General features: G+C 39.9%; 1 pseudogene across 1 annotated transcript; it reads right to left on the bottom strand.

The window, feature by feature from the left end:
- Nucleotides 1–2,037: 2,037 nt before the first annotated feature.
- LOC308433278 (large ribosomal subunit protein uL30-like) lies at nt 2,038–2,959 on the bottom strand (annotated as a pseudogene). Its single transcript has one exon. The product of its transcript is annotated as a large ribosomal subunit protein uL30-like (transcript).
- Nucleotides 2,960–11,532: the final 8,573 nt, after the last annotated feature.

Below are 11,532 nucleotides of genomic sequence, written 5' to 3'. Positions count from 1 at the left end.
CCTTCTGCATCAGATTAGAGTATCCTATAGGTTGTGCTGTTTAGTCTCCTTTCCAATGTGGTATGGAACAGTTGTAGCCTTTTAAAGAATACACTTTTATGTTTGATGGTCTTTGCTGTGAAAAGACACTGAGTGAAGAACTTGAACATGTGCCATGGCTTGTTTCTGAGCATTCTAGGTCTCATTGCATGACACTTTAACATTGCTACTCCCTCATGCTTGGTAATAGAAATGTGGTAGTTTTATTTCATGCTGGTTTCACATCTAAAAAAATTAGTAGAACCTTCTTATGCACTCTAGTAATTTCTTACTAAGTTTGTTTGGAACAAAATGTGAAAATTTATCTGTGAGTAGTAACTTTTAAAATTAGTATCAGATTAATATTTCTGTCCCTCTGTGTTAGTCAAGGTCTTTAGCACTAAGAACAGAAATAGCCTTTCTTGTTTCTGGGGGATATGGAATGTGTCTACAGTTTCACCATTAAGTCTGAGGGTTCCTGTGGTTCTGGGAGATTCCTCTATGGCTTTAAAGATATTGCATTTGCTTCCTTCTGGCTTATAAAGTACTGGGCTGTCTGGCATAATTTCAGTGATTCTTTTTCTTTTCACTATTAGTTTGATAGTTTACCTGGAAATATTCTTTCATATTTAGACTAAGTCTAATTTAAAATGATGGTATGTATGTATGCATGTTTATGTGTGTGTGTGTGTGTATGCATGACTCAAACACATTTTTATTATGTAGAATAACCATTACAATAAACATGTTTGCAAATGAAAAATAAGTTTGTTTATTCCTGTAGCATATAAACCCATGCTTCAAGATTTGAAACTTCTTGAAAAACATTTTTCTGGTCTATGCTGGTTGTGGGAGCATTTTCCTCCAATAAAGTTGTGTGAACGTAGTCAGCTGCTGGGGTGGCAAGTAAATATGCCTGGACGAGGCACAGTTTTGTCACCCAGTTTGTCCAGCATCTCAAGTGTGGGTTGTGCCGCACACAGTCAGCTACTGTGAGAACTGGCTTCCTTCTGCTGTAATGCCAGCTGCAGACATTTCAGTTTGTCTCAAGTCACTGTTGCTGTGATGAAACACCATGACCAAAGCAACTTGGGGAGGAAAGGGAGTATCTGACTTACACTTTTACATGACTGCTGATCACTGAGGAACGTCAGGGCAGGAACTCAAAACAGGGCAGGAACCTACAAGCAGGAGCTGATACAGAGAGGCTGTGGAGAGGTTTGCTCCTCATGGCTTGCTCAGTCTGATTTCTTACAGTACCCAGGATCATCAGCACAGGGTAGCACCACCCACAATGGGTTGGCCCACACCCATCAGTCACTAATTAAGAAAATGCCCTACAGGCTTGCCTATAGCCCAATCTATGGAACGAGTTTTTTCAATCAAGGCTCCTCCTCTGCAGTGACTCTAGCTTGTGTCAAGTTAATATAAAACTTGCATAACTGACCTCTTATTAATTTGATACAAAAATCACATCACAAGTCACAACTTTTCATATCTTATCAGCAAAAATCTCACATTAATATAAATATAAATATTCCAAGGGTTAAAAGTTCCATGGTCTTTAAAAATTCCAACACTTAAAAGTTCAAAGTCTTTTTAAAGTATCCATACTTTCTTTTAAAATCCAAAGTCTTTGTAAAACTCCAAAATCTCTTTAAAGGTTTAAAGTCTCTCAACTTTGGGCTCCTGCTTCTTGGCCAGAGTGGATATCTTATATACTTATTCATTACCAGATTTAGTTTGTCATTGATTTTGAAAAGGTTCATCTATATTCATTGTAAAGATGAACTTGTGATTTCTTACCAGTTCTCTTCACACTTTTAATTGTATTTTTGCTTAAATTGGTTGGATTGTCCTCCTCCTCTTTCTTCTCCCTGGAAGGAGAACAACTATGCCATATATTTCTAGGTCTGGGCAGATTTTTGTGTAAATACATTTATTATCGTTTTTGTTGGTGGTGGTTGTTGTTTTGTCAAGCTGTGACTGTTTATTAACTGAGCAGATTATAAAAACACCTTAGTTCATCGGTCTAATAGGCCTGTTTCTCTGGTTTTCCCTGTTGCCAGCATCTCCACCTTCTACAAAGTGAGTTGTCATTTTCTTCATTCCACGTCGTGGGGAGGATAATTTGAAGGAAGGGCTACAGGAAGTTATCTGCTTCCTTGAAGTGTTTCTCAACTGTATAGATCTCATGAATTAGATCCTCCATGCAGATGATGCCAAATTTACCAAGAGATCGAGCAATCAAGGGATCATCTGCCAAGGCGATCCGCTTTTATTAATGTTGCCATAGCCTTGCTTGTGGATGAGCTCATTTACGGACTTCAGGTTGGGGTCCCCCCACTCTGTACGGTTCCCCTCAGCATGTTAAATGAAGCCTTTTTGAGCTTAACAAAGGTGCCACTGAGGATCTGTCAAAGAAGTTGCAGCACCTTCGCATCTTTGGTCTTTCTCCATTGATACCCGGATTCTGAGGACAAACAGTCTAGGTTCTGCGGCACATACAAGTTTCCCGCCTTCCTTGCCGTCCTAGCATCCGAATCTCAGCGACACATCTGCCTGTTCTCCTGTGACAGTGCTTTGCCTTCTCACAGATGAGCTTCCGCCCTGCCTTCCGCAGTGTCTTCAGGGCAAACTTCTTCCTCAGGCGCTTCACCTTCAACAATGGGAAATCCTTCCCTTTCTTGAGGGTTTTTGGCACAGCAGGAACCATTCTCTTAAGGGTTTCTGGCACAGCAGGAACCTTTCTCTTAAGGGTTTCTGGCACAGCGGGAACCTTTCTCTTAAGGGTTTCTGGCACAGCGGGAACCTTTCTCTTAAGGGTTTCTGGCACAGCAGGAACCTTTCTCTTAAGGGTTTCTGGCACAGCGGGAACCTTTCTCTTAAGGGTTTCTGGCACAACAGCATCCTTCTTTTTCTTCTCTGGGACAGCCTCCATGAAAAGGAGAGGCTATTTTTTTTAATGTTTATTTTTTTATATTTGCCTTTTGAACTTTCTTTTCTGAAAGAGATAAAGATGTGACTAAACAAGTGTGGGGCTGGATGTCTTCATGCTAGGTGTCTTCACCAGATCTTCCAAGAATCTGGTGTGGATTAGGGTTCGCTGTGTTGGCTGTGTTTTATCACATGTTCAGCCCTACACAACCATTGCTAGAACACTAATACTGACTTGCACCATTTCCAGATGCCCACGCAGCTAACAGCCCACCTCCTTTGTGTTACTTCAGTCAGGTGAGATCACAGTGCTCATCCATCTGACACTGGTCTTTACACTGAACATCTGTGAGGCTTACCCAAGTTGTGTGCACCACTATTTCACAGTTTTAATGGTACAGTGGTTGTCTTGACAGTTCACCTGTTGAAGGCCATTTATGCGTGTCTAATTTGGGTTATGGGAAAACCTGTTTTAAACATTTGGGCAGAGTTTCCTGCACAAAAAGAAATCTCTAGCTGCCTAGAATAATGTTCTAAGAAGATTAAACATTTTGTTACATTTCACTATTTCTCTCTGTGTGGGGGGTTCACAGGAGTCAGGGTTCATCATGTGGGTCCTGGACTCGGCCCCCTGGGAAGATTTTAAGCTGCTGACTTCAGTGTGCTTTGCTGAGTGTCCACTGCTTCCTGATTTTCTTTCCTACATTGTTTTTCTAGGAAGTTGTCAATTCTGTGAAGATTTTCATATTCATCAGCATTTAGATTATAATCATTTATTTATTCAGTTGCTGCTATTTCTGTATTTGAGTTGACCTTTTTATGCCTAATATGGCGCATCCTTTTTCCTTCTTAGTAAATTTCATCAGATGATTTTTAAGTGATGAGATTTTGAATCTCATCAGGAATCTGCTTCCTGCACGTTGTAGATTGCTTCTCTTTGTAAGCTTTATGCCAAATTGTGGAAAATAAAACATATTTTAACACTTTTTTTGTCTTCCACTGTACCTTTAAAATCTGGGTGGTGAAGTCTCCCAGTGACCTTGCTTGGGGATGAATATTCATACAACTCAGGCTTCTCAGCATGGCCACTTTTGGCTTCTGAGCCAGATAATTCTTTAATGGAAGGTTCTGGAATGTGTATAATCTGCTTAGCAGCATCCCTGGATTGTGCCTACCAAGGTGCTAGCCAGTCATTCCCTAGTTGTGACACTGCCAAGTGTCCCAGGGGAGGGAGACGGAACTGTTTACAGCTCTTACATTCAGTCTCAGGTAACATTAACTCCCAGACTCACCACACTTCCAAATCTGTTAATTACAAGGTTTCTCTCATACATCTTTAGCTTCCTCATTTTCTAATGTAAACTTTTTATTGTTTTGAAGCTTGAGTTGGGAGATTCGGTGAAATTTATTCTCCAAACTAGCCAGTGTCAGGTTATTGGTATTCGTCCACTGTCCTTCGCTGCTGATCGGTCTTGTCAGTGACCTCTGGCCTCCAGCCCAGCAGCTGATGAGTGCACGTGTACAATGGACACAGAGCATGCTCCTCTTTCTAGAACGTATGCTTTCACTAAGAAATCATGGGGTGACTGAGGTCAGAGCACGAGAAAGGATGTGTAGAAGGAAGGGAGGAGAGGAAGAATGGGAAGTCTACTGTTCTAAGACTCTGGGGCTATCAGGGCTACAAAGGGGAAAGGCTGAATTTAATGTGGCTTATTTTTTAAAGCCCTCAGGGGGTGACCTGGCTGGGGTCTTATTTAGTTGACACTAGAGAACAAGTCCCAGCCCAACAGCTGAGTGGTTCTGTGTAATTGGCATTCCGTGAAAGGCCAAAACTGCATGCCACTCTGGATTGGGAACTGCTTGTGTTGGTTCTCTTTACAGTCCCTAATACACTGACCAAATCCCCTCCTGTCAAGCTTCCTTTCCTAAGACACACATGTCCTAAGCGTCTTCCTCAGAGTCCATTTGGGCAACAGGACTGTCATAATTACTCCCTGACATTTGTCAGAAAGGCACAATGGAAATTGTGCAGAGACAATGGTGACAAGGGGCTACGGAGGAGAGTTGTGGCTTACCTCATTTATTGGCTTTTACTCAGGACTGGAACTAAACATTTGGTAGACTGAAGTGGTTTGAATGACAGGGGCCCCATAGTCTCACAGGGAGTGGGACTGAATAGGAGGTAAGGTCTTGTTAGAGTGGGGGTGGCCTTGTTGGACTGTGTCACTAGGGGTGGGGTTTGAGTGTTTTTTTATTGGATAGTCTCTGTATTTACATTTCAGGTGTTATCCCCTTTCCACCAATCCAATTCTCCCTTCCCCTCCCATTGCCTCTATGAAGGTGCTCCCTCTCCCAACCTCCCTCTCCCAGCTCAACACCTTGGCATTCCCTACACTGGAATAAACGAGCCTTTGCTGGACCAAAGGCCTGTCCTCTCACTGATGCCAGAGAATGCTGTCCTCTGCTGCATATGCACCTGGGGCCATGGGTCTCCATAAGAACTCATTGGCTGGTGTTTTCACTCCTGGGAGCTGTGATGGGTTTAGTTAGTTAAACATTTTGTTTTCCCATGGGGTGGCAGAACCTTTTAGCTCCTTCAGACCTTTCTCTAGCTCCTTCATTGGGGTCCCCATGTTCAGTCCGATGGTTAGCTGCAAGCATCCTCCCTTGTTCTGCTTGGGCAGAACCTCTGATGACACATTCATATCAGATTCCTGCCAGGGAGCACTACTTGGCATCAGATATAGTGCATGGATTTAGTGTCTTCATATGGGTGGATCCCTAGGTGAGGCAGTCTTTGGATGATTTTTTCTCCAATGCCTATTTGTCCCTGTATTTCCTCCCATAAGTGTTTTGTTCTCTCTTCTAAGAGGGACTGAGGCATTCACCTTCTGGCCTTTCTTCTCTTTAAGCTTCATAATTTCTGTGAATATTTTCTTGGGTAGTCTGAGCTTTTTGGGTTAGTATCTGCTTATCAGTGAGTGCATGCCATGAGTGTTCTTTTGTGACTGGGTTACCTCACTCAGGATGATAGCTTCAAGTTCCATCCATTTAACTAGAAATTTCATGAAGTCATTGTTTTTAATAGCTGAGTAGTACTCCATTGTGTAAATGTACCACAATTTCTTATCCATTCTTCTGTTGAAGGATATCTGGGTTCTTTGCAGCTTCTGGTTATTATAAATAAGGCTGCTATGAACATGGTGGAGCATGTGTCCTTATTATATGTTGTAGCTTCCTTTGGGTATATGCCCAGGATTGGTATAGCCCAGTCCTCAGGTAGTGCTATGTTCAATTTTCTGAGAAACTGTCAGACTGATATCCAGAGTGGTTGTATCAGTTAACACCACCACCACCAGTGAAAGAGTGTTCTTCTTTCCCCACATTCTTGCCAGCATCTGCTGTCACCTGAGTTTTTGATCTTAGCCATTCTGACTGGTATGAGGTGGAATCTCAGGGTTGTTTTAATTTGCATTTCTCTGATGACTAGGGATGTTGAACATTTCTTTAGGTGCTTCTCAACCATTCAATATTCCTCAGTCGAGAATTCTTTATTTAGTTCTGTACCCCATTTTTAAATAGGATTATTTGATTCTCTAGAATCTAACTTCTTGAGTTCTTTGTATATAATGGGTACTAGTCCTCTACCAGCTGAAGGATTAGTGAAGACCTTTTCTCAATCTGTCAGTTGCCAGTTTGTCCTTTTGACAGTGTCCTTTGCCTTACAGAAGCGTTGCAATTTCATGAGGCCCCATTTGTCGATTCTTGCTCTTAGAGCATGAGCCATTGGTGTTCTATTCAGGAAAATTTCCCCAGTGGCTATGTGTGCTAAGTTATTCCCCACTTTCTGTTCTATTAGTTTCCGTGTACCTTGTTTTATGTGGAGATCTTTGATCCACTTGGACTTGAGCTTTGTACAAGATTAAAAACAGGATTCATTTGCATTCTTCTACATAATGACTGCCAGTTGAACCAGCACCATTTGTTGAAGATACTGTCTTTTTTCCATTGAATGTTTTTAGTTCCTTTGTCAAAGATCAAGTGACCATAGGTATGTGGGTTCATTTCTGGGTCTTCAGTTCTGTTCCACTGATCTACCTGCCTGTCTCTGTACCAATAGCACACAGTTTTTGTAACAATTGATCTGTAATACAGCTTGAGGTCGGGGATGGTGATTCCCCAAGAAGTTGTTTTTTTTTTTTTTTTTTTTAATTTTTTTTTTTTTTATTGTTGAGAGTAGTTTTTGTTATCCCGGGTTTTGTATTACCTCAAATGAATTTGCAAATTGCTCTTTCTAACTCTATGAAGGACTGAGTTGGAATTTTGATGGGGATTGCATTGAACCTGTAGATTGCTTTAGGCAAGATGGCCAATTTTACAATGTTGATCCTTCCAATCCATGAGCATGGGAGATCTTTCCATCTTCTGAGATCTTCTTGAAAGACTTGAAGTTCTTGTCATATATATTCTTCACTTGCTTGGTTAGGGTCACACCAAGGTAGTTTATATTCTTTGTGACTATTTTGAAGGGTGTCGATTCTCTAATTTCTTACTCAGCCTGGTTATCCTTTCCATAGAGGAAGGCTACTGATCTGTTTGAATTAATTTTATATCCAGCCACTTTCCTAAAGTTGTTTATCAGCTGTAGAAGTCCTTAAGTGGGATTTTTGGGGTCACTTAAGTATAATTTCATATCATCTGCAAATAGTGATATTTTGACTTCTTCCTTTCCAATTTATATCCTTTTGACCTATTTTTCCTGTCTAATTGCTCTGGCTAGTACTTCCAGTATTGCATTGAATAGGCAGGGGGAGAGTGGGCAGCCTTGTCTCGTCCCTGATTTTAGTGGGATTGCTTCAAGTTTCTTACCATTTAGTTTGACATTGGCTACTGGTTTGCTGTGTATTGCTTTTACTATGTTTAAGTATGAGCCTTGAATTCATGATCCTTCCAAGACTTTTAACATGAAGGGGTGTTGAATTTTGTCAAATGCTTTCTCAACATCTAGAGAGATGATCATGTGTTTTTTTCCTTTGAGTTTCTTTATATAGAGGATTACATTGATAGATTTCTGTATGATGAACCATCCCTGCATCCCTCAATGAAGCCTACTTGATCATGGTGAATGATTGTTGATGTATTCTTGGATTTGGTTTGCAAGAATTTTATTGAGTATTTTTTCATCATTGTTCATGAATGAAATTGGTCTGAAGTTCTCTTTCTTTGTAGAGTCTTTGTGTGATTTATAAATGAGCATAATTGTGACTTCAAAGAATGAGATGGGCAGTATTCCCTGTGTTTCTCTTTTATGGAATAGTTTGGAGAGTATTGGTATTAGGTCTTTTATGAAGGTCTGATAGAATTCTGTACTAAATCCATCATGTCCTGTGCTTTTACTGGTTGGGAGGCTTTTGATGATTGCTTCTATTTTTTTTAGAGATTATGGGGCTGTTAAGATGGTTTATCTGATCCTAATTTAACTTTGGTACCTGTTATCTGTCTAGAAAATTGTCCATTTCCTCTAGATTTTCCAGTTTGGTTGAGTATAGGCTCTTGTAGTAGTTTCTGATGACTTCTTAACTTTCTTCTTTTTCTGTTGTTATATCTCCCCTTTTATTTCTGATTTTGTTAATTTGAATACTCTCTCTGCATCCTCTCATTAGTCTGGCTAAGGGTTTGTCAATCTTGTTGATTTTCTCAAAGAACCAACTCTTTGTTTTGTTGATTCTTTGTGTAGTTCTTTTTATTTCAGTTGGTTGATTTCACCTCTGAGTTTGATTATTTCCTTCTATCTACTCCTCTTGGGTGTATCTGCTTCTCTTTGTTCTAGAGCTTTCAGGTGAGCTGTCAAGTGGTTAGTGTATGCACTCTCCAATTTCTTTTTTGAGGCATTCAGATCTATGAGTTTTCCTTTTAGCACTACTTTTATTGTGTCCCATAAATTTGGGTATGTTGTGCCTTCATTTTTATTAAATTCTAAAAAGCCTTTGATTTCTTTCTTCATTTCTTCCTTGACCAAGCTGTCATTTGTTGTTTTTGTTGTTATTGACGATCAGTCTTGGTCCATGGTGATCTGGTAGGATGCATGGGATTATTTTGATATTTTTATATCTGTTGAGGCCTGTATTCTGACCGAGTATATGGTCAATTTTGGAGAAGGTGCCATTAGGTGCTGAGAAGGCTAATTGTTTTAGGATGAAATATTCTATAGATGTTTGTTAAATCCATTTGGTTCATAACTTCTGTCAGTTTCACTGTGTCTCTGTTTAGTTTCTGCTTCCATGATCTGTTTATTGATGAGAGTGGGGTGTTGAAGTCTCCTATTTTTATTGTGTGTGGTGCAATATATGCTTTGAGCTTTAGTAAGGTTTCTTTTATGAATGTGGGTGCCTTTGTATTTGGAGCAGAAATGTTCAGGATTGAGAGTTCATTTTGATAGGTTTTACTTTTGATGAGTAAAAAGTGTCCTTTTTTGATTATTTTGGTTGAAAACTTTTTTTTTTTTTTTTTGATATTAGAATGGCTACTCCAGCTTGTTTCTTGGGACCATTTGTTTGGAAAAAAATTTTCCCAACCTTTTACTCGGAGGTAGTGCCTGTATTCGTTGTTGAGATGATTTTTTTATATGCAACAAAATGCTGGGTCCTGTTTATGCATCCATTCTGATAGTCTACATCTTTTTATTGAAGAATTGAGTACATTGATATTAAGAAATATAGCAGAATAGGATGGTTGTTTCATGTTATTTTTGTTGTTAGAGATAGAATTATGTCTGTGTGCCTTTCTTCTTTTGGTTGTGTTGCAAGAAGATTATTTTCTTACTCTTCCTAGGGTCTAGTTTTCCTCTGTGTTGGAGATTTCCACTTAGTATTCTTTGTAGGGCTGGGATTTGTGGACAGATATTGTGTAAATTTGGTCTTGTTCTGAAATATCTTGGTTTCTCTATCTATAGTAACTGAGAGTTTTGCTGTACATAATAACCTGGGCTGGCATTTGTTATCTCTTAGGGTCTTTTTGATGTCTGTCCAGGATCTTCTAGCTTTCATAGTTTCTATTGAGAAGTCTGGTGTAATTCTGATTGGTCTGCCTTTATATTTTATTTGTCCTTTTTCCCTTACTGTTTATAGTATTCTTTCTTTGCTTTGAACATTTGGTGTTTTGACTATTATGTGTTGGGAAGAATTTCTTTAATCATCCAATCTATTTGGAGTTTTATAGGCTTCTTGTATGTTCATGGTTATCTCTTTCTTTAGGTTAGGGAAGTTTTCTTCTATAATTTTGTTGAAGATATTTACTGGCCTTTTCAATTGGGAGTCTTTGCTCTCTTTTATACCTATTGTCCTTAGTTTTGGTCTTCTCACTGTGTCCTGGATTTCCTGGATGTTTTGGGTTAGGAGCTTTTTAATTTTTACATTTTCTCTGACTATTGTATCAGTGCTTTCTATGTTATCTTCTAACCATGGGATTCTCTCTTCTATCTCTTGTATTCTGTTGTTGATGCTTGCATCTATAACTCCTGACCTCCTTCCTAGGTTTTCTATCTTCACGGTTGTGTCTCTTTGTGTTTTCTTTATTGTTTCCATTTTTGTTTTTTGATCCTGGATTGTTTTATTCAATTCCTTCATCTGTTTTCTTTTGTTTTCCTGTGTTTCTCTCAGGGCTTATCCTTGTTTTTCTGTGTTCTACTGTATTTCTTTAAGGGAATTATTCATGTGCTTCTTGAGGCTCTCTATCTTCAGCATGAGGCATGATTTACATTCAGATCTTGTTTTTCTGGTGTGTTGGGTTATACACTGTTTGCTGTGGTGGGGAAGGTGGGTTTCTATGTTGCCAGGTTGTCTTGGTTTCTGTTGCTTAGATTCTTGCATTTGCCTCTTACCATCTTTTTATCTTTGGTGTTAGTTGATCTTGTTGTCTCTGAATGGAGCTTTTCTGTCCCATGGGTCTGTGGGCCATGGGCTCTAGAGGGAGATTGGTCCTGGGTGTTCAGCTCTTTATGAGCAGGTTGTGAGTTTCAATGGTTATAGGCCGGCTCTGGGTATAGATGGAGGCCTGAAGGGCACAGATCCAAGCAGTAGTGTGACACTTGTACTCTGAGAATTCTTGGATGTTTCTCCCCAGATAATCAGTGAAGAGAGAGTATAGGCTCAGTAGAGTGAGTGCTCCTGTGTCTCTGAGGGCCGGGCGCAAGCCCTCATTGCTGAGGTTTGAGATTTCAAGGCAGGCCTATTGTCTCTCTTCCTACTGCCTGCTAATCTGAATGTAGGACAAGGTTTAGCCAACTCTCTAGAACCATGTCTGCCTACGGGTCACACGAACTGTAGGCCAGCCCCAGTGAAATATTTTCCTTTATAAGAGTTGCTATGGTCATGGTGTCTCTTTACCCCAAACACTGATTAAGACATAGATATTTGAGTGGTTTTGGCAGGAAGACAAAAGCTTTCCCTGGATATGGGATAAGATGGAACCCCAGTGAATGCTGGGGCTAAAAGTGTCACTTCTAAAGCCACTGGTGCCTCAGCTTCCTGCAACATTTATTTATTTATTTTATTAATTCTTGATACTTATATTTCAGAC

The sequence above is a fragment of the Micromys minutus genome (genome assembly GCF_963924665.1).
Source record: "Micromys minutus genome assembly, chromosome: 19".
NCBI lineage: Eukaryota > Metazoa > Chordata > Mammalia > Rodentia > Muridae > Micromys > Micromys minutus.
The sequence above is the reverse complement of the archived record's forward strand: the minus strand, read 5'-3'. Positions and strand labels throughout refer to the sequence as shown.